The 21,869-nt window shown below is 42.7% G+C and overlaps 1 protein-coding gene across 2 annotated transcripts in view; it reads right to left on the bottom strand.

Moving 5' to 3' along the window:
- The window catches only part of ZFYVE9 (zinc finger FYVE-type containing 9), a 55,741-nt gene extending 51,358 nt beyond the window's left edge, over positions 1–4,383 (bottom strand). Inside the window, exon 1 of one of the 2 annotated variants that reach the window (XM_048313420.1) lies at positions 4,314–4,383. The gene's annotated coding sequence lies outside the window, so the exon portion shown is untranslated. Of the gene's footprint in view, positions 1–3,440; positions 3,571–4,313 lie in introns of those variants that run through there. The other variant, XM_048313418.1, reaches the window with a different exon arrangement.
- Between the last annotated feature and the right edge of the window lie 17,486 nt (positions 4,384–21,869).

Here is a 21,869-nt window from a genome sequence, read left to right as displayed (position 1 = left end):
TTCCTAAAACACAGAGGATCTACAGGTTGTGACTCCACACCTGTTTTTCACATAGTTTATCACCTTCCTTTTTTTTACCATTTTTCTTACTGTAACAGAACTATGCCTGTGCAAATCTCAGCTGACTGGACTTGCTTCTTTACGTCCCCTCCCCCTTGAGCAGATCTGGATGAAAGAATAGGGAGGGAACAATTTACCCTCTGTTGACACCCTGAAGTTCCTGGCCATGCACTGCTTGCCTTCAACCTATGTTTTTAAATTAATTAGATTTCCCTAGCAACTTCAAAATAGTTTAAGTGACACTTCATGGATTTCCTCTGCCATTCATGTTAAGCTTATTTGATGCTGATGTACTACTTGGAGGGCTGTTATTTCTGAAAAATAAGTACCAATATTAGCCACCTCTGCTTATCTTTTGCAGCAATACAAGAGTAATGTAATTACTGATGGAATAATCCAGTAATAAACCAGACTGGAATTATTCAGAGAAAGAATACATATAAGCTCACCTTAAAAGTATTTTTCCTATTCTACCTGTCTGTTATGGCAATCTGAATAGCAGTTTAAGTGAAACTCAGCCAAACAAATAGTAAGTAGGAAAGTGTTTTACTTGTATGTAAAAATAAAATTATTTCTAGAGATAAGACAAATAATAATTCTTTACATATAAATTATATTTGTGTGCATTATGATAAAGGTCATTTACTTTTATCACACTGATTTTTCAGTGTGCTATTTTTTTGATGACTATATGGCATGTTTTGCTCTAGTCATTAGTCAAAAAAATTGTATCAATATGTATCCTGAATCTATTTTTCCTGAATTCCAATTCAAGTAGAAACTACTATGTCAATGAAGCATCCTTGATATATATTTTATAACCTCCCACCCATTTTCATTAACTGATAGAATTTTCCCAGTATTGCAAGATATAGCCAACGCTTCAAGCCAACACAAAAGTAAAAGCTGTCTCTATCACCTAAAACTCAACACTTTCAGTTACTTTCAGCCATTTACTTTTGACTTTCTATTGCTTATCAATACAAAAAGCTTTGTCCATTTGCAGTATCACTGTGCCTTTCTCAGTGCTTTACAGAAACAACAGGAGGGATAACCAAGCATACTAGCTCACATTTCTGTCCATTTAAAAGTCCAAGTCTCGCAAGGAATCACAAATAGAACTATAAACAGGCCACCTTTCAATTTCTTTAATCTCAATCACATTACAGAAATAAACATTAGCCTTTATATAACAGTTTCAAAGAAGCCTATGAATATACTGGTGTCTTTACAACAGTGTTCTGGAAAAGACCACAGATTCATCAGCACACAGACTAACTGTGCACTGAAACTATTATCCCTCAACTGATTTTCAGCCAAGAAAACCAGTTTTATTTGAAAGATTCTCAGTGCATCAAAAAGATTTTTCTGATCAACAAAACATGAACACACAACTTCTTCCCAAAACCTCTTTTTGTCCAACTTGTATTCAAAATCAAAACACCACTCTAATCCTTTAGCAAAATAATTTCCAGGTAATTTTCTATAGATAGCCTGTAAACCAAAAAACTAGCAAGCTGTTTTCTGCCAAAGCTGGCACAGCAAGTGGACAGACTACAACAGACATGAAAAGCTTATCATTCTTTGGCCACAAGTTTTAATACTACATCTTTGTTCAGTCTCTACCTTTGTTCCCTGAGACAATCACAGCCAGACTTTATGCCAAGCTAAAAAAACTGTATTTCATCTCAGCCTTAGCCCCAGGCCTCAGATCCTGAAATGAGTGTGTGTTTGAAAGTATTTAATCCCCAGCCTCGTAACTGACTCAAAGTTAACACACAAAAATAACACCCAATATCAGGAGTCAGCACGGCAGTTTTGGGGTGGGTTTCTTCCTTTCTCACACACTAAAAGAGGCACCATAAAGCAATGCAAATAAATCACGTGTGTCAGACCATGGTAACTTGTTCAGGGTTAATCAGGGCTTCAATTAGAGAACGAGGCTTGTTTGAAATTTTAGACCCTTCTTCAGCTTTCATTTCAAATTTCCCAAACCTCTGAAGAGATTTTAAAATTTGTCTCTCTTGGGTCAAGGAGACTGTTCTTCTAATTTTGCATCACATGCCGCAACTTTATAAAAAGAAGCACACTGATGGTTCAGGCAGTAACAAATTATTTGAATGCCTCAACCACTGAAGGTGTATCTAAAATCTGGAGTCGTTCCATGCAATCAAAAATTACTTGCTAATAAAAGTTAATTACAATAGTTTAAAACCTTGCCTGGTCAGTTAAATGCTGCCCAAAGAAAATAAAAGCTTTTATTCAAGGAGTGCATATTTTTTATTATTACTATTTTACTTGTTTGTTCACAGCTCCTTCCGGTTTTGGGTTCAGTCTGGACCCAAAAATTGAGGGCAGTGTTATTCAGAAATTCTAATCTGAGACAACCACACTTACTAAAATGACTGACAGAATTCAGTTAACTTTTAATATCGGAACTAAATGAAAATATGTGTAAAAATGACACCCTCTGAAAAACCTCTGTCATAAAATAATAAGGACTATCTTGTCTATAAATAAACAAGGTCCTTAACACGAAAACATATAGTCTATCAATTTCCATCTGTTACTTGTTTCTCTGTCTGGTTAAGAAGATAAAAACAATTCTTGAGCCACCCTCTGCCACAGGCACCTTTTTAGCCATAACATTTATGAGCAAGAAAGTAGCCCACCTCTGCAAAAAGTCTGACATGCCAAGAGTGCCAGTTATTCTTAGAGTGAGACATGACCACAATTTCACGTAATTAGAGATGTTATAAAACGCATCCCGCCCGCTCTCCCCATCCCCCTCCGCCACTACCACCATTGCAGGAGTGACTTGTTACACATCGCGATGAGCAAGTAACATTCCCTGCCCGGGGAGAGAGCGGAGATCAGGCCATAAAAAGGGCACGAGATGAAAAGAGGGATCCTCCCCTGCCCGGGTCGGCAGCCGCGGCTGCCGGGGCACAGCCTCGCCCTGCCCCGCGCCGGCACACGGGGCGTCCTGGGGGGAGCAGGAGCTCTTTCCCCATCTCCGGGATCGCCGGCACGGGGAGAAAGGTGCCCCGGGCGAGCGGGTCACCCAGTCCGGATGCCCGGGGACTGCGGGGGAACGGCGGGGAGGGGGCTCGGAGGACCACGGCGGCCGCTGGGGAGGGTTGGGGGGCGACCGCTGCCTTCCCCTCGGAGGCGTGCGGAGGACAAGGGCGGCGGGGCGAGGGGGCGCCCGGAGCCCGCAGGCCCAGGGCGCTGTCGGCGATACGGCGGCTCCACCGAGGCGTCGGAGCCCTCCCCGCCCGCCCGCCCGCGGGGCCTCGCTGCGGGCGGCAGGGGCCTGGGGAGCGGGGTACCCCGGCCTCCCGGGCCCGGGGGCGGCGCGCCGGACGCCGCTCACTCACCTCGGGAGGCAGCAGGCACCGCCGGGTCTGCATGGCGAGGGGGATCCCCCGGGTCCGCCCCGGGAGCGCTGGGGGCCGGCGCGCCCTCGCCGCCGCCAGCCGGGCTCGCTCGCTGCCTCCGCGGCCAAGGCCGCCGCAGCGCCCGGCAGCAGCGCCCCCTGCCCGGCCCCGGCGGCAGCGCACGGCACTGCGGCACCGCCGGGGAGGCGGCGCGGAGCTGCCGCGCCCCCGCCCCGCGCCGCGGGGTCCGCGCCGGCACCCCCACACCGGGCACCGGGATCTGCACCGGCACCCCCGCACCGACAGTCCCGCAGCGGGCGGACAGCGGGAGCAGCCGCCCGCTCTGTCCCCGCGGGAACCGGCAGAGCCCGCGGGCCCCGCAGCCACACACACACAGAGGCGGGGGGCGGCACCGGGCACCCACCGCCGCCACCGGGCGCTGCCGGTGCCCCGCGGCCGAGGGACGCGCCCCCGGACCCCGGCTGCAGCGGGTGTTTAGTGTGACCACTACACAAAACCTGGTCAGAAGGACTCGCGACTGGGAGCCGTCCATGTGTTATTTCGCCATTTCATGTTGAGTGTCTCCACAACCGGAGAGGGACACCCCGTCTTGCGGGACGCCCTCGGCCGCTCTGAGAGCTGCGAGGCACGGAGCTATCCGCTGGCAGACACATTCAATCCTCAGCAAAGAGGCTTCCAGAAATTAAAAAAAACCCCAAACCAACAAATAAAAATAACACAAACAAAAAAAACAACAAAAAAACCACCCCACACCGAACAACAACAACAGACAAGCGCGCTCCTTCCTCACAGGAGCCGCGATGGCGAGCCGACAAGTTACGCCAAACCGTGACACTGCGCCCGCAGTCTCACCCGTTCTCTCTCCAAGAGGAGGCGGTGGCCCATGCCGGGAGCGGGACTCTTCGCCTGCCTGCGAGCGCTCGGGAACTCCAGGAAATGTCGCTTCCCTCGTGTGCCGCGGTCCGGCGGGCGCGGGGTGGGCGGGGGGCGGCCGGTCCCGGGCTGCGAACCGGCACAGCGCGGCCTCACCGCCGCCTGCAGCCTCACCCGAGAGAGAGAGCGCTCAGCGCCTCACCAATCCCTCACCCCTCGCTTCAGGAACCTCTCACTCCTCGTCTCAGGAACCTCCTTCCTCAGGAATCCCTCATCGCTCGCTCCAGGAGCCCCTCACCCCGCTTCCCCCTCAGGAAAGGCTCGCTTGTTGCCGCGGGAATGGGAAGGAGTCGCTGTCCCCTCACCTTTGTGCAGGTCCGTGACCTCCCAGCCGCAGCAGAGTGCCATGTTAGCCCAGGAAGGAGGGAAAGGTAAGTGTGGTGGCTGCTAATGCAGTTGCACGGCCATTCCCTCTTCCCAAGCCTTCACACTTACAGGCTATCACTTTCCAGCAGGTTGGGCTTCTCCATTAACTTCCCACATAATGTCAGTGAATGCAGTGTAATGAGCCCCGGTGATAAAATCTAGGCCTCCTTGCTCCATCCAGGAGCACCAGCCCATCCAGCTTGAAATGAAAGGGAAGCACTTAATGTTTATTCATTGATTCTGGTGGAACTATGTGCTTTTCAAGCAGAAAATACGAGATGCTCCCAATCAACTGAATCATCAATCCATGGGCAAATAGCTGAGGAGATAAAAAATGCTCTTCCATCATAGCTCGGAGTAGCATGTTAATGGAGATGGAATTTATTTTCTCCCATAAAGCATTCCTGGTTAACCCCAACTTGCTATCTCTTTAGCAATTAGTGGTGTCATGCTTGTGAAGCACAGATGAGGGGTTCAGATTGGTGCAATACACAATAACTGTCCTCAAAATGATTCTCATGAAACACCTCAGACTGATAAACATACAATATGCCTGACAAACAAAAAGGAAATAAATTAATGAGTGAGCAGCGTAACGCTCTATAACCTCTGGCCAAATGCATGCAAATGCATAACTTTGCCATCTACAAGTGTCTCACAAAGGCATATCGCTACCATAATTTTGTTCTATTTTTAGTCCTCTGGATGCAGCCATTCATTGGGATGTTTTCTCACCAAACACAGAGAGGTTTTTCCTGAAGGATATCATAACTGGCTGTTTTGCAGGAAGGCTGTCACATGAAAGCATGCAAAACAGGAGTTAGGAGCAATGGGAAACATCTCTGTGAGTGAAGGTGATGGCATATGGTCTCATTCCCCATCCCTCCTGGGTATCTTGGATGCCACATGACTTGTTCTGAATGAAGATGTATCTAGAGCAGCAAACTCCACAAACCCCAGGGTGCTGCTGCAGGCAGTTGTGGTGCCAGACACCTGAGCTTAGAGCAGAAAGATTGCCCATCCTGTGTTCTCAATGTGCTCCCTCTGCTAGAAGAGGAAACATTTCAATATTGATAGTGAGAAACACTGTATACAAACCAAGCCAATGATTTTGATCTCAAGCCACAGCAAGGCTGTAAGACATGGATGATGACTTTTCACTTGGCACAAGAGTCCAAGTTATGAACTCTCCAAAACGTATCTGCAGGTCTCCCATGTCGGTGATCCCCTACAGCGCTGTCATGAGAAATGATGCTTGACATTACCCCACATGACTGCATGGATGTTTGGTATTGAGTTTGCCACCTCTTTTCCCAAGTGTTTTTCCCAGCTCTTTATGAGAAGCTGCCAAAGAAAAGGCAAAAAGGAGAGCAGAGAGAAGAGGATACTTCAATTTGCAAAAGGCAGGGAACAGTAAAGTGGGTGAGAGGGCCACAGTTAGAAAGGTGAGGGAAAGCTCTGAGGTGCCCTGGTTGCAGGGAGCAGCACAGAGTTTACATCAGTACAAAGACGTGTGTAACAATGGGATCTACACTACACTGGGATCTGGGAGTTCCAGGGAATTCTAGCGATTCAAAATGATGCCAGAGTAATCTTTGAACAATAGAGTTAAGGACAAGTAAGAGGATTTTTAAACTATGTGGTGAAACTTGCAGAAGTCTGTGGGAAAAGGAAGTTTCATAAGGGCTTCACTCTGTTCTGAGGTAGAAATTGTGGAATGGTTAATAACAATGTAGGAAAGGCAGAAGAACTCAAGAACTGAGTCCTGGTCTGGTTTTGGGGAAGAGCCATACGATACACAAATATCAGAGGATGATGGTGATGATGAAATACATTCCATTACAACAAGCACTGAGGAGGATGTTAAACAAAAGCTAATGAAGTTGGCTATCAGCAGGTCCAGGTAACTTGCATCCAAAAGTTTTAAAAGCACTGGCACAGAGTATCTTTAGACTATTAATGTTGATTTTCAATAAATCTTGGAACACTGTTGAAGTTCCAGAGGACTGAATGAAATATTGTACCAATATTTTAAAAGGGTAAACAAGGTGACCAAGGTAATTACAACCTGCCAGACTGACAAGAATTCTGGGTAATAAAATGGGACATTATCTCCATTACTTGATTAGAAAAGAATTAAAGGGTGGAAACACAATAAGTGCAAATTAATGTGAAAAATAAATCCTGTGAAAATAATTTGATTTTTTTTTAATGGCATTACAAGTTCGGTTGATGAAGGTAAGTAGGTCTGCAAAATATTTGTTCTTGTAACTTGCAGCATTTTAATTAAGAAGCCAAAATGACACAGACTCATCACAGCTCATATTAAACTGTTGAGGCTCTAACTGACAGTTACAAAGTGGGGAAATAAAAAGTCATCATCAAAGAATGTGTTTCTGCGTCCTATGGCAATTAGTTCTACACTTCATTGTATTGATATTAATGGCTCTAAGAAAAACATAAAATCATCACTTAAAGAGTTTGCAAGTGATATAAGCAATTGGAATTCATAAATAACAACTCGTGCTGTAAAGTAGCTGAGACAGCTTGATAACAAGTAATGTGCATTTCTGTACAGCCAAATGTAAAACCATGCACCAAGGAATAGAGAGAGTGATTATAGGATGAGAGAATTTGTGCTCTTTCGAGGTAATACTCAAAAACCTCAAGAATCATCACATATAATCAGAAGAAAATAAGCAGGTGGTGTGGTGCTGTAGCCAAGAGGACAATGCAATCCTGGGTTTATAAACAGGAGAATATAGAAAGATGTCTGTATTTATTTTTCTGGTACTAGTCCCATTACTCCTGAAGTCTGATACCCAAATTCCTTAATTTCTTAATAGAAGCTGAAAAAGAGATGGTTCGGAGAAGATCAGTAAGAATGATTTAAAGTGAAAATGTTCAGTCTATTTCAGTGTCAGGAAAAAAGGTGAAGGGGTGACTCAATCACAGGTTTTAACTTCCAAGATTCAGTGAGCATATGCAGATGTATTCATCTTCCTGTGAGGTCTGCTGCCAGGGAAGGTAATTAATCACCAAGACAGTTTAGGGCAGGACAAGCTGGATTTCCCAGCACTGAGAATGTCGAAATTAGGAGGTCGTAAAAACTTAATTTTAACAGAAGCAGGAGTTCAGTCCTGTAAGTCTGCTCCCCAGGAGATAGAACTCTGTGTCTGTAGCTGTGTGTTCTGGCTGCTTGTCTATGCACAAGTTGCTTTCCTTGGGCACTAAGAAGTAACAACCTGTCATCCCTTTCAGCATCATCTGACACAGCTCATGTGCTGTTCAGCACATGATGGGAGCAGCCGTGGGGATGGCAATGTTTACAATGGTTGAAGGGATGGGTGGACTCGTTCACAGAAGGCAAAGCCTTTGAAGCATATTGCATGCCAAGATAACTTTTCTCACTCAGGATGCCTGAGACATACATTGCTGGAAGCTGGGAGGTTACTCCTGACAAGTGTGACTATATGATTATCCTGCTACTAAACTCTTCCTCTGGCATCTGCTTCTGGCCACTGTCACAGACGGCACAGTGGTTTTGTGCCAAGCAGTCTCTCAGGTCCACACCAAACTGACCCACTCCTGATCTCTGAAAAGTGCAGCAGGAAATTTAGTGTGAGCACAGAACAGATGCTTGATAACATGCACTGCACAGGAGAGGGCAAGAACCAGTGGAGAGAACAAAAATTCTTAATATTAGAAAGTCAAAGGCTGACTTGGGTAGGGGATTGTACATAAGGCTTTGGACTTCTCCAAAATCTGTCATTGATTGAAAGATTCAGGAGTCTTTCAGTCTGACCTGGTACCATCAAAAAATTAGGAAACCTTGCAGCAAAATGTTCATTACTTTCCCAATGTAGTTCCTGATACAAGTACTCAGCCTTCTACTGAGTATATGCAAGACTTCGAGTAGGAAAGGCCTGTGCTGTGAGCCTAAGAGTCCAAACCTCTTGGGTGCCTGAATCTTTTATTCACAGTTCCATGGAAGAAAATGTTGGCTTTTTTTTCCGCACCGTGGCTAATAACTGCCTGCATACCACACTCTGACAGAAACAATACTCTAAGTATTCATTACTAACGCCATTCCTAGTGAAGGGCTTAGTGATCATCTAACCAGTTTTTGTTATAAAATAAATGCTCTCGCTGATAACACCCTTGGAAAGAGGCGAGCAGACAGCGCTGCCGATTGCAACGCTGTGGCTTTGCCCTCTAGTGGCTGAGGGACTGGCCCAGCTCCGGTGCTGTCTCTCTGAATACGGTTTGATTACCTCATCAGCCTTGAATCTTTGATTTTTCTAAATTCTGTGCAGACTTCATCCATTAAACTCAAGTACTACCTGCACCAGAACAATGTGATTCAATAAAATCCTTGGCTTAAGATTCTCAGAATCCTATATTAAGGTTAACTCAGTATTAGTGAGTCATACGGTAAAGCCACTAATACATGGACACTTAATTAATCTATGATGCATTTTCCACTAGATAGGACTTAATCTCTTGGAAGGAAAAAGGCCTGCTAGGTCACCATCTCATTGTGTGAGTCAGTTTAGAGTCATTCCATGCTGAATACCTATTCTCATGTCGTCCAGTTTAAATTTTAAATATGCCATGTATCCTTAGGAGTGAAAAAGAAAAAGGAAAAAGGAAAAGGAAGAAAAAGAAAAAGAGAAAAAGAAAAAGAAAAAGAGATTCCATGGTAATCCTTTTCAACAGTAAACTCAATAGGTTATGCATTTGAAAGGAGTATAACTTCTTCACTGTCTTTGCTGGCTGAATCTTGAAACATCCATCACTTTTCTGTCCATACTCCAGACATTGGCCTAGAGGCTCTAAGAGATCTGTGTCTGTATCTGTTTTAAACCTCTATGGGAGCTTGAGCAAGGGCTTTGCACTTTAAGGACATCTCTATTTTTTCTCCTTCTCTCCCTCTGGCACCCATTTTAGATTATTACCCCAAACTTCACAAGGAAACAGCACTTACTCAGTTAAATTGTTTGTTTTTCTCTCCCCCTCCCTCTTTCCTGTGTCTTTAGGATCTCTTGGCCAATTTCTGCCACAGATGAAAAAGTGGTAAGTCTCAAAGGAAATTTAGATCTTTCTATTCCTGTGTCAATCCATGGCCAGACACAGAGGGGCTGATCCAAAGCAAGCCCTACTCTGATGGTCCGTATTTGGTGTGGCAGCCCCCTGGCCTTGCAGAGAATGTGAAGGGAGCTGAAGTCATCGTGGTAGCAGGGTCATCCTGGTCGTGGCAGGGCTGAGGCTAGCACAAGGAAGAGATGAGAGGGTGAAGACACAAATCTGTGTGCAAACTCACTCTGATAATCACAGGACAACTTTTCAAGGTTGTTATTTGGACTCGGTATTTGAGTGTGAGACGTGATACTCAGATAATTTGAAACCTTCTGCTAAGCAAGAAGTCAAATTACAGGATTTAGTAGTTCCAATAAACAACTGGATCATTTAATTCGTATTGTTTATTTTGTCATTCACCCGTACTTAGAAGCCCTGGAAATGCTTAGGTACCTTTTTGATTACATTCCTGTTCTGGCCAGAAGCTGGAAGTGGCTTTAGTGAATACTCACAGGGTTCATGTATTTGTGAGGCTATTCCAGATGAACGTGTCTGTGCTCAGTAACAAAAAACTCTCCAGGATCTGGAATCAGGAGAAACAGGTTCTTGTTCGACTCTTTGCTGCCTTGTTGAGTGATATTTAACCCTCCTGATCCCCTCTCCCTGTGTGCAGTAAAAGTAGTTCGATCTAAGCATGAGTAAGCATCCCATGAGTCCTTAGGAAGGTCTGTGAAACCACTTTGAGAGTCTCTTATGGGAAAGGTTATTATGATGATTACATGAAAAGCCATCATTTGGAAGATATGAAATCATCACTTAAATATGTGCTTTCTGGTTCACTGAAACAAAAGAACTCTGAGGTTCAAAAATGAATAGGAGTTTGAAACATTAACTCCATCTACAGAACTTCATCGCCCTAAAATGCTGACAGATATGTATTTTCCATTTGAAGATCTGAAAGTAATTTACAAATAGTTGAAACCTGCTAGTCACCCTGTGAGGATTAAACAACCTGCTCATTATCACCCAAAAAATGCATTTAAGAGTTTGGCCTAGAATTGTAGAACTCCTGATTTTACAACTTTTCCCATGTATATTGGGGTGTCCCTGGGATGTGCTATTATTTAATTTCCTCAGTCATATAAAACTCTTTTAAGGCTGATGATACTCCAGGAATAATACTGGAGCTGTGCCAGAGGATGGTGGATGGTAGGAGAATTACAATTCTCATTGTTTGGATAAAAGTCGTAATTCATGCCAGTTTGGTCTAAAAAAACCTGCCTTAAGTATGATATACTGGTGAGGAGGGAGGCCCCAGTACAACTCTGTAAAGAAGTATCTCACAACTTCTATAAAGACGTTTCTGAGTTGTTGACAGCCCTACACACTTTTCCATATGCACCACCAACATTTCTACACTTCACAGCCAATAGGAAGCACAACGGTGAAGAACAGGTGATTTTTAAACTTAGAGTCTCCAACCTAAACCAGATATGGCCCTACAAGGGAGCTTAGAAGCTCACAAATAACGTCTCAGACATTTGTGTGGGCTTCAGTGAACATGCTTGGTGCACTCACTCCTAGAAGCCAGGCTTATTCAGTGTGTTGGCTGGGAGCAAACCCCACCAGACACTGCAGAGAGAAATTCTACCAGCAAACCATAGCACAGAGGATGTTTTGTGGAGGATTTTTGAATTACTGTTTTTGTGAACAGAAACCCACTCCCTTGAATGTCGATGCTTCAGATGCAAGGACAATTCTAAGAACAAAAGAATTTTAGAGAAATCAAAACACTACAATGCAAACTTGATTTGATTTTAATTACATACAGTGCAAAATAAAACTGTTGCAAACTGAAAAATCACATCAACATAGGTATTATTAAATAACTCATTATTATGACTGTTGAAGTGATACCTTTTGATGTTTTGTTTCTTCCAGCATAACTATATTCTATGACCAAAAAGGCTGTCAGATTTTTTTACAGATTCAGTAAACAAATTAAATAAATCTGTTCATCATTGTACTTACATAAATGGAGACACATTTTACACTGAAAAACATCTAATCATTTTAAATCCTGTTTTAATCTGTGATGTCTTGTAACAGTGAGTTCCATGCACTAATTGTGGCACTTTAAAAGTATTTTCTTTCAGCAGATGTAAATGCTCTATTGCACATTTAAACTTAATACCCTTTTTTTCCTCATGTAGGAAAAAATGTTCTCTGTATAATCCTCCAGTCTGTTTATTTCTGCTATGTTCCTCCTTGTCCTTCTTCTGTAAAAATTATGATGTTTTCAATTTATCTTTAAATCACAAGCTTCTCTGCATCTTTATATGGTGTCATTTTCAGCTTTTAATTCCTCAGTCCTATCCCTATTGACAGGGTGGGCCGTGTCACTGAGTTAGAGCAGCTCTTCTGTTCTGTGGTTATGTGAAAGGCACCTAAATAGAAATCGAAGTCCAAGGTGGGAACACAGACAAAATAAACAGATGAAGGTCAGAAACTGCTACGTCTGACTCCTTGTACAGCCTGTGCTGCCAGAGCACAGCAAACAGGGGTGCATCCCATCTCTGTGCCTCACAAACATTCGCGTGCAGTACTGGGCCCCTGAGGAATGTTATAATAACACCACTTCCTCCAGATCTGCAGGTCTGTAAACCTGAGGGAGGAGAAGAAAGCTGCTGGTCTCGGAAGGAGAAGGGAGGATGCAGAGGGAAGGAGCCCAGTGAGTGCTGGGGCAGAAGAAGGCAGGGATGAGGGACAGCAGGAGCAGTGAGCGCACACATCTTCCATGAAGCTCATAGTTCCTGTTTGAGGTAGGAAATATGTTTCAGACAAAGTTTTCAGTCCACGTATAGAGTTGTCAACTTGTCTGACCATGCAGCTACATATTTCCAGTCTGGTTGGTTTTGTTGTTTGAAGGGCCTGGTTTTTTATGAAGAAGTAAGTAAACAAAAGTTTACTTCATCTGTAGTACCTTTTTTTTCTCTCAGGGCTTATGTGAAGGGTTTGATCTAATATGAATACATGAGTTTATTCTTTAGGTCTTTCTAGATTCAAAGTAAGAGCTGAGTTTTCTTTAGGGAGGAACTGAAGCTTACTTGAAAGGAAGCGATATATGTAGTTGGCTCATTGTAATCTTAAGCATTTCCCTTCTTTGTTGCACTGGAGATAGATGAATAGCTGCTATGCATGGACATACATGACTCCCAAGCTCTGGTTAATGACTTTTTTGTAATTAAATCATTCAAGGTGGATTGAGTCAAACTCCAGCAAAAGGGATTTTATTCTTGAAAGAATCTGGCGGGCATCACTTTTGCAACACTTTCTTGGCTTATCTGCTGTTGGCATCTTGGTCTTTTCCTCACTACTTCTTAATGACAACGGGTGCAGTGGGCATCAAAACCACCGTCCTTTGTGCACAGAATATTTGAAGATGTCTTTCAAAGGAGAAAGGCTCGCACACCTCTGCTGCAGATTGCAGGCACATCTTCCTCTGCCCTTAAATAATTCGGGAATATGTTGCTCGAATTTAACCACACTTGACTGAGGCAACTGGTGACTGCTGTAGGGGAAGGCCAAAAATGGCTGCCACTGCTGAGGGCACAGAGAGGAAAGGCAGCCATTGCAGTAGCTTTCAGCAGCAGGTGGCTGTCAGTCAGCCACTCACAGACCTAAAATTCTTTGTAGGGTTATTTCTCCTCTATCAGAACTGCCACAGGGAATACAGTGCTCATACCTCAGGAAAAAGGTGTGATGGGGAGCAGGTAAAGAATGGTTAAAAAACACAGGCTCCTGCGTTCATCAGTTCTTTGAGCAGTGAAATGGTTCACACACACACACAAAGCTTTAAGTACACCCTGAAGTATTCAAGGCATTAATGAAAATCCAAAGCATCTTGTTCATTTCAATTACTTCTCCACCCACATTCTTCATTGAATTAAAGGATATCCTACACACTCTTTTGTTTCACTTATTCCCTAAAGATTGTTTCATCGCACACCAAGCAAGGATCTTCAGCATATTCATAGTAACGTCTCAGTCGCGGCATTCAGCATTATGATGTTCCTGCCACAAGGGATGTTATTAAAGGATTGAAGAGATGAATAGATGGCAGATTTCCCCAGGGCAGCACATCAGAAAATGGACATCAAAAGAACCTGGCTCAAAATGCCGTGGGTATTACTGGCTCCTGACAAATCCCACTCATTTCTGGACAGTAACACTGTCAGGCTGTGTTAGGGACATGTCCATCCTGGAATACCTCCATAAAACTGTTTGCTTATCCAGTAAAAGCACTCCCATTTCAACACCCATCCCTTTAGTTAAAGACAGCATAATCTTTAGCCAAAAGTACTTGGGGCCCAAATCCAAATAATACTCAAATAATTAGCAATATCCCAAGGCTCAGGCTCTGTAGCCATCAAAATTACCTTTTTCTCCCACCATTTTTCATGAACCCATCTGGATTGCCTTAGAAACCCTGAACATGTGAGTCTCTTTTACAGGACATGTAGGTTGTCACATATTACAAGTCATCGTCACAGACCCCAACAGGATAACTGGCCACCATCTGTGACAGGAAATTTTAAAAATTTCTATTTCCTTTTTCACCAAGAACTCGTTGGAATTTATTTTCTTGAAGATATTTTGAACCACGAGTAACAATTCCTGAGCAGGCATTGAGGAAGGAGAAGCAAATATACTGACATGATGTCACCACCTGAATTATTCTGCTGAGATATAAAAAGAGATTGGAAGGCAGCCTGGCCAAAATTACTATATCATTTAATTACAACCTACTTTCATGACAGGCCATCAGTTAATTAAGAGTGTCAAAATGCTGAATTGCCTCCAGCTTCTACATGCTTTGCAAATGACATGGAAGTCATCTTTTTAAATAGCAACAGCTTAACTGAAAATGTAGAACCCATAGTGAAACGCTTTGAAAAATGAGGCAGGCAACTGAGCTGACCTGAAACTCCCCATGCCATAAATTCACTAGGGAAGACGGTTATAACCCATTTAATTTACTCTCTGAAGATCACATTCACATGATGACATCAAAACTATTTTTCTGAAATTGATATAATTTTGAAGTGTTATAATACAAGGGCCTGAAGCGACTGTGGTCTGTGCAGGTACACACAGGGTCTGGCTACAGCACTGGCACCTTCCCTCCAGGCTGCTGCAATACAGGCTACTGTAAAGCAGGAAAAAGCTTAGAAAAAAGGGGTTTTTTCCTTTAGAAATAAGCCACCTTCCTTGATTCTAAAGTATCACATATGATATGAGAGAAAATTCCCTGTAAAGGGAATAAAGTTGCCATAAATTTAGAAAATGAAGGAATTGGTTTACCCCTTTTTTATATCGGATACCAAATCCCTTATTCTCTTTATAGGACAGTTTTTTATTAAACAAATGGTTTAGTATAAATTATATAACAATTTTCTATAAATTGTAGCAAAACAAAAAAACAATAAAGTGGAAAGCAGATTGGATAGAAATGTCATGTTTCCACGCACCAAAGGGTAAGAGTAGCACCCATTTGCAGAAAGAAGCCAAACATCTTGAAACTGAAACAAAACCAGAGCAGTCCCTCTCCCTCATTCTCTCTCCCTTTGGTAACAAGGGGGTTCTTTGATTGGATAGACAGAAAAATATTGTTTGTTGGCTGTATTTTTCTTTTCTTCCAACAAAAATGAGTGCTTCACACTGGGAAAAAAAAAACCTGATGAGCAAACATCTCCCCCTATAGTTTGCAAGAAGCTGAGCATTTTAAAAATAATAATTAAAATCCCATCTCTTGACTGAGTAAGGGAGCCAAGCTAAAACTGAGCCAGGACTTTATATAGTATGGCAACATAGAAGTGGATGCTATAGGAGAGTGCTTGAATAGAAAGTATGAGGCTACAAGAAAGAATCTGATCATTCAGAAGAATTGTGGCAGGCTCATGGTTTTATAACTGCGGCAGTGTCCAAGTGATTAACCAATTCCAGGTTGGGGAAGACAGACTGAATTTCAATATAATTTATGTGTGAGAGTTAGGGGAGTGCATTAGGGCTGTAATTATGTAATGGGCAAAGAACTTCAAATACTAGAAAGAACTGAATGTGCTTTCTAAGTTGACTTCAAAGTGCTCCCTACTACCAAAAGACTTTGATTGAGAAAAGTTTTGAGCTTGGTAAAATTGCCATTTAATGTAACAGGCCATAAAAATGAAAGCTGATCAGTAACCAAGAATGCTCTAACAGGATGGCAAACACCTCAATGCAACTTTCACAAAATGGCGATTATTCAACAATTTTATGTCTGTTTCAAAATATGTGTAGGATGTGGGGGACGTGTGGAATATGTATGGGATGGATCCTGTTATCCATGTCCTCCTGCTGGGAGATTGTTGCTGTTTCTGTAAGGAAGCCCTGAGCCCTGTAACTGCACTTTTCTGCCATTCACAACTACTGAAAACCAGTTGTCATTAATTTTTCAATCTCCATGGAGGTTTAAGGTAAAGGGACATCTTTTACTCAGTGTTTTTACAGAAAACAGTCTAACAAAGGAGTTAGTATCCAGCAAGGCCCATAACACAATACGATGATGCAACATTAGGGGAACATAGTGTTCTCCTCTGAGCACTTACCTTCTGTGTTTAACAGGCAATCCTTGGGGTCCAAGCATTAGCCCAGCAGTGGCTGGGATGGCACTGGCTCCAGCCCTTTCCCCTAATGGTGGAAAATATCCCATGGGTTGCAGTTGCATGGGCTTAGCAAATGCTTCACATACCAGCCTGTGCTGGCCTCCTTATTCATGGAAACATATTTAAAATTCCCATTTGCCAGGTGTGGTGTTAGGCATGGACTGGATGAGTCTAGAATCCTGCAGATACTGGAATGTGGCAAGGGGGAGGAGGGGCGAAACTGATGATGATCTTTAATGTCCCCTCAAAACCATAATGATTTCTTCTAGATATTACATCACAAAAATTGAGTGAAAGGAACAATAGTGTCACTGGTCTTGTGTAAAGATCTCCTGACTAAATACAACCACTAATTATTTTAGGCAGGCATGCCCACTTCTGATTGGTCAATTTCTCTTTCACTAGTCCATATGAGGGGGGAAAAGACACAAACAAACAAACAAACAAATATCTGAGACACACATGCTCATCTTGATCATGTCATTTATTGAGTCAGCAGTGATGGCAAACAGGGAATCAATCAGTCTTACCGTCACAGGCAAACCCCACCAGCAAATCCCATGGAAGTGTACACATACTCCTCCTGCTTGTCCCATGACCTCCATGGCTCTACTTGAACCTTCCTGTTCTCCTGGCAATGGTTTGCCTTCGCAGCATTTTGGCAACTCCCTGCTCAAGCAAAAGAACATTGCTTCACCAGGTGTAATTAAGCCTATAAAAAACCACCTAGGGCTTATTTATGCCTTGCTGAATCACATGATTGAAATTTTGTGGAGTGCTGTGAGTCAGACACTTGGGAAGGCCTGACCAGCTATTTCCCCAATATCTCAGTGAGAGATGTCTGTGTGTTGTTCATGTTTGTACCTCAGCAGTCAGTCAGATGAATGCTTTGAGTTTGCTAAAAAAGCCTGGTACTGCATTTCAAACTGCCAGAACCCTTGCAAACAATTTTGACTGTGATACAGAATTAAATAGGGCACAATAAATAACAGCGCATACATCAGGAAGCTGCACTCTTGGAGGGGAGAGAAAAATGCTCTTTGGCATCTTTGACCTCTGTCCTTTATTTTGCTTTCATCAAACCAGAAAGACATCCTGAGCATAAAACTTGCAAATGTTTCTGCTTTAACAGGATTACTTAACTATGGTAGGAACAACTGTTAAAGCTTGTTTTTATTGTGCACGTAGACCAATGCATGTAATTCCTCTTGCAACAATTTTTCATTGGGCTGCTCACAAGGGTAGGAGTAATTGAGGACAAGTATTTAATCACCTCTCTTATCTTGGCTGATCTAAGTGTTAAGATAAAAGGGCAAAAATTGAACCAAGGCACATCTCATACAAATTTTAGCACAGATTAATGTCTCAGCAGAGAAACTAATAGAAAGAATTGCTCACCATATTTATTCAATGCAAGTGAATTCTTGTTCTGAATAGTTACTACTTTTCTTTTTTCTTTTTCAACAAATACTGGCCGTCCTGAACCATAATGAACATGAGGACCCAAGCAGTTTGAAAGTATCAGCACACTGTGATATCAGTCAAATTCAGTAATCCTGTTTCTCAGACAATACCACAACAGCTATAGAGAAAGGAAGATGACAGAACTGCAGTCACAAAGGTGAACACACTGGGTGTACATTCCTGATGATGCTACTGTAAGCCATTGAGGAAATGGAGGTATAAGACACCTAAACCTTTTATTACAGCTTCTGCAAATCCATGAAGTGCTTGTGCAGATTAAAACCAGTAAGACTGTGTGAATTTTTCATGGAAGAGTTTCCATCAGCTAAGATGCTAATGATGTTTGTCTGCTTGTAGCCAACAAACAAGCAAACTTGTTCAAAGAACCCACCAGGTTCTCAGTGATCCAGACTGCACTATAAAAATCCTCTATAATTTACAAAATCATCAGGATAGAATATGTATTTCACTAGAAACAATAGCTAGATTATCCCTTCAATTTTGACTATAGCCTTTAAAAGAAAAAAGAGTGTCTGGAATATTTTTATGGAAAACCTATTTCAAGGTTCTCAGGAGAACTGAGCTGGAAAAAGCACCGTGTAATGGGATAAGCTATTACAATTTCAGGGCTGCAAGTCGCCAACATGATTTCTCAGTGCACACTGCCAATGAAAGCAACCCTGCAACTCAAAGGGCAGGAGAAGAGTTAGAGGCAATAATAATCCCTGTGTTCAAAAGTTAATAATTTACAACAACACTGAAATCATGCAGCTAAAAGGCAACATAGAAAAGACTAGAAAATAACACATTCCCTGTTTTTCAGAAAACTGACATCACTTTTGTGTCAAAATAGAAGGAAGTCTCAGCAAACTACCCAAATATCCAGCAGGAGATCATGAGAAAACCTGGTGTCTTTCAGTCAAACTGTGGAAGCAGGCTGTGGGAAACTTAAGACGTATAGGGGAAGAAATCCTAATTCAAAGTAAAAATTATTTTAGGCTGTATTTGCATTCTTTCAGAAACATGCAAAATGTCACTAATTACAACTGTCAATCACAGAGCAGACCAAGACTTCAGCAATACAGCAAAGGTTTCAAAATGAACAGAGCAGGAACTTTAGTCACATTATTACTCCCTGGAGATTCTAACAATGCTGAAAGCAAGCTAGGGTTATTTTCAATTCAACACCATGTGTCAGAAACCATTTGAAACCACATCTTGTAACAAAAGTGGAAATTCTATGTTAAAGATCTGGGTCAGTAACTTAAAAAGTGATTTTCAGTGAACAAGAACCTGCAGCATGAAACATCAAAACTTCAGCAGCTTTCCCCAGTAAATCAGTGTTCACCTAAAAGGAGACATGCAGAACAGGCTCACAGGGAGGGCTGTGTTTCGGTGCTGTGGAGCAATGGGATGGCTGGGGCAGAGGGCAGTGAGGGCACGCTGGGCTCACATGGGGCAGCTTATCAGCCCATGGTGCAGGCAGAGCGAACTGGACTGAACCCCTATTTCCCAACAAAAAGTTTAGAAACAAACTGCAAATTAGAGGATTTGACTAGATCATCACCCAAGGCTTCAATATGGCCAATCCCTCCCTCTTCCCAAACTTGGTAGGACCCTGGCAGTAGCAGCAGCACAAGCTGCCCTACACTGCCTTGCCAAGCCCCAGCAGCAGCAGGGTAAAAGGCCAATTCAGTCAGTCCAGCCCGTGAGGCCGCTTTGCTGATAGCCATCCCCATCCAGCCTGCTTGCAAGAACTTCCCTCTAAGGGGGTTATCCTTTATCTCCCAGAAATTTCAAGCTCATTGGCAGGTGGTGAGGCAAAGGCAACAAGATGGGCTCCTGCAGCTTCGGAGCATGCTGGTCCAGCTGACCTCAGGCATCAGGTTGGGAAAGCAAAGGAACGGGAAGCCTTCATCTGTCAGCAGCAGAAAAGCCAGAGATTAGTAAAAGCTTTTCAGCAAACTTCACTCTTGGTGTGCAAAGGTCTGGCATCCTGCTGACATCTGCCGAGATTTTAAGTCTTCACTTACCTATGTCAGGCAATAATTTGCATTGCTTGGAAATTTCCAGCTTCGCACACGGTCTCAAAATGAAAACTGCTGTTCTCAAAATGTTGTTTGCGCCACACTTCCCAATGTCTGTAGAGAGCTGATCTCACAGCACCGGCTCTTCTTTGTCAGCTAAGTTGCATTAGACAGAATCTAAAAATACATTAAATACTTTCTAATATTACTTTTTGACATAAGCAGTTACTATAGCTGCAACAAGGATGTTGCAAGGAAGTGCATGAGGTTGTGTAACTCCTTTTATTCAGCTGGGATATGTGCACTGAAAGGTCAAAAGGCCTTGAAATAGGATTTTTTGTTTCAATGTTTGCCTTGGAATTCATACTTTAACAAAAATACCAAAAACAACTTCAAGAACTCAAATGAGCAGTTAATCTCCCTTTACGTCAAGGAGGCAACTAATTTAGCTTAGCTACAAAAATCTACCTGCAATGCAAAATTCAAGGAGATGCTGCCTAGTATTTGAGAATCTGACAGATAACAGTTGTCAAAAAAAGCAGCATCTAAGCAAGCTGAGGGTCTGTTGCTTAGTGAGAGGGAGTTTAATAGCACAGAGAACCCACCAAATACTATGTGTTTATCATGCAGAAGTAGCTTTTTATACCAATTGCAGAGATGTAGTTGTCTCAAGAAACATCCAGTTTGGTGTTCATTAATTTACACACAGAGGAGACAGAGCAGTATTCCTGAAATAAAGGCAAACCAAGGTCCTGGAAGATGTACAAGTCTGTTTTTTCTTGTCCAGTAACAGTGGTGGATGTGAAATGAAAACCCCAATAACCCCACTCTAGATACCAACCCAAGCTTCCATCCAAACATACCAAGACAACCAATTTTAAAATTAGTCTCTTTGCTTGCTCTGCTTGCTACTCAAATCCTTGATTGAAACTGCAGCCCTCATGTTTCTGAATAAATCCATTAAGTTCTTCAGTGCCTGCAGACTGGTCTTTAAAAGGGGCGATAATAAATTATTTAACAGGAAAGCTGGTAAAGGTGAACAACCATTCCCTGCACTTGGGCTGTCACTTCTGTGAAGTGGCTATGGCTGTTGTTGTGATGTGCTTCTGTTCTGCACCACTTCATTTGCTCAAGTACAAAACAGGGATCATTTAATTAGTGAAATCTGGATCCCCAGAATAAAGACTGCTCACTTTGTTGAACAAACCAGTACTGCCTTTGAATAACAACAGCAGACTGATCTTAAGTGCTAGTGGAAGAATTCACTCACTCACCTTCACCTAAGGGGCAGTTTGCTCAGCTCTCTGTAAATTCCTACCATCCAGAGCAGCATGGGTTCTGATTCCAGGCAATCTCAGGAAGATCCTTCTGGACATGAATTCGTCTCTTACATAAGTACAGCTTTACTGTGCTTTTAGGGCTTCCTCAGTTCCTTCCTGCTAACAGGAATACACTTGTCAATCAACACACCGCTCAGTAATTAAATCAGCTGTAAGACCTCCAGTGCTCATTTTGTACACATCAAATCCAAAATATTATTTGTGAAAATCCTGGCAGAAGGGAGCTCATAGCAATTCCTAGTTCCCATGGTAAGTTGACAAATATGAGCAAGTTATCAACATATTTCCGCAGCAGCTCTAAATTCATCCTTATCATTCCTGCGCGCTCTTCAAATATTGCTACATAACAAAAGCTAAAAATAAAAAATTCAAGGTCTGTATTGTGCATTAAATGTCCTTTTTATATTAACTCCTTCCACCCTACAAACACTCTCAGCTGTAAACTCACTTTGTTTTTGGGCTCTGCATGGGAAATCCATGCACCCAGCCCCAAGT

Source organism: Corvus hawaiiensis, chromosome 9 (genome assembly GCF_020740725.1).
Source record: "Corvus hawaiiensis isolate bCorHaw1 chromosome 9, bCorHaw1.pri.cur, whole genome shotgun sequence".
NCBI classification, from domain to species: Eukaryota; Metazoa; Chordata; class Aves; order Passeriformes; family Corvidae; genus Corvus; species Corvus hawaiiensis.
Note: the sequence above shows the minus strand (reverse complement) of the source record. Positions and strands in the feature narration are given on the sequence as shown.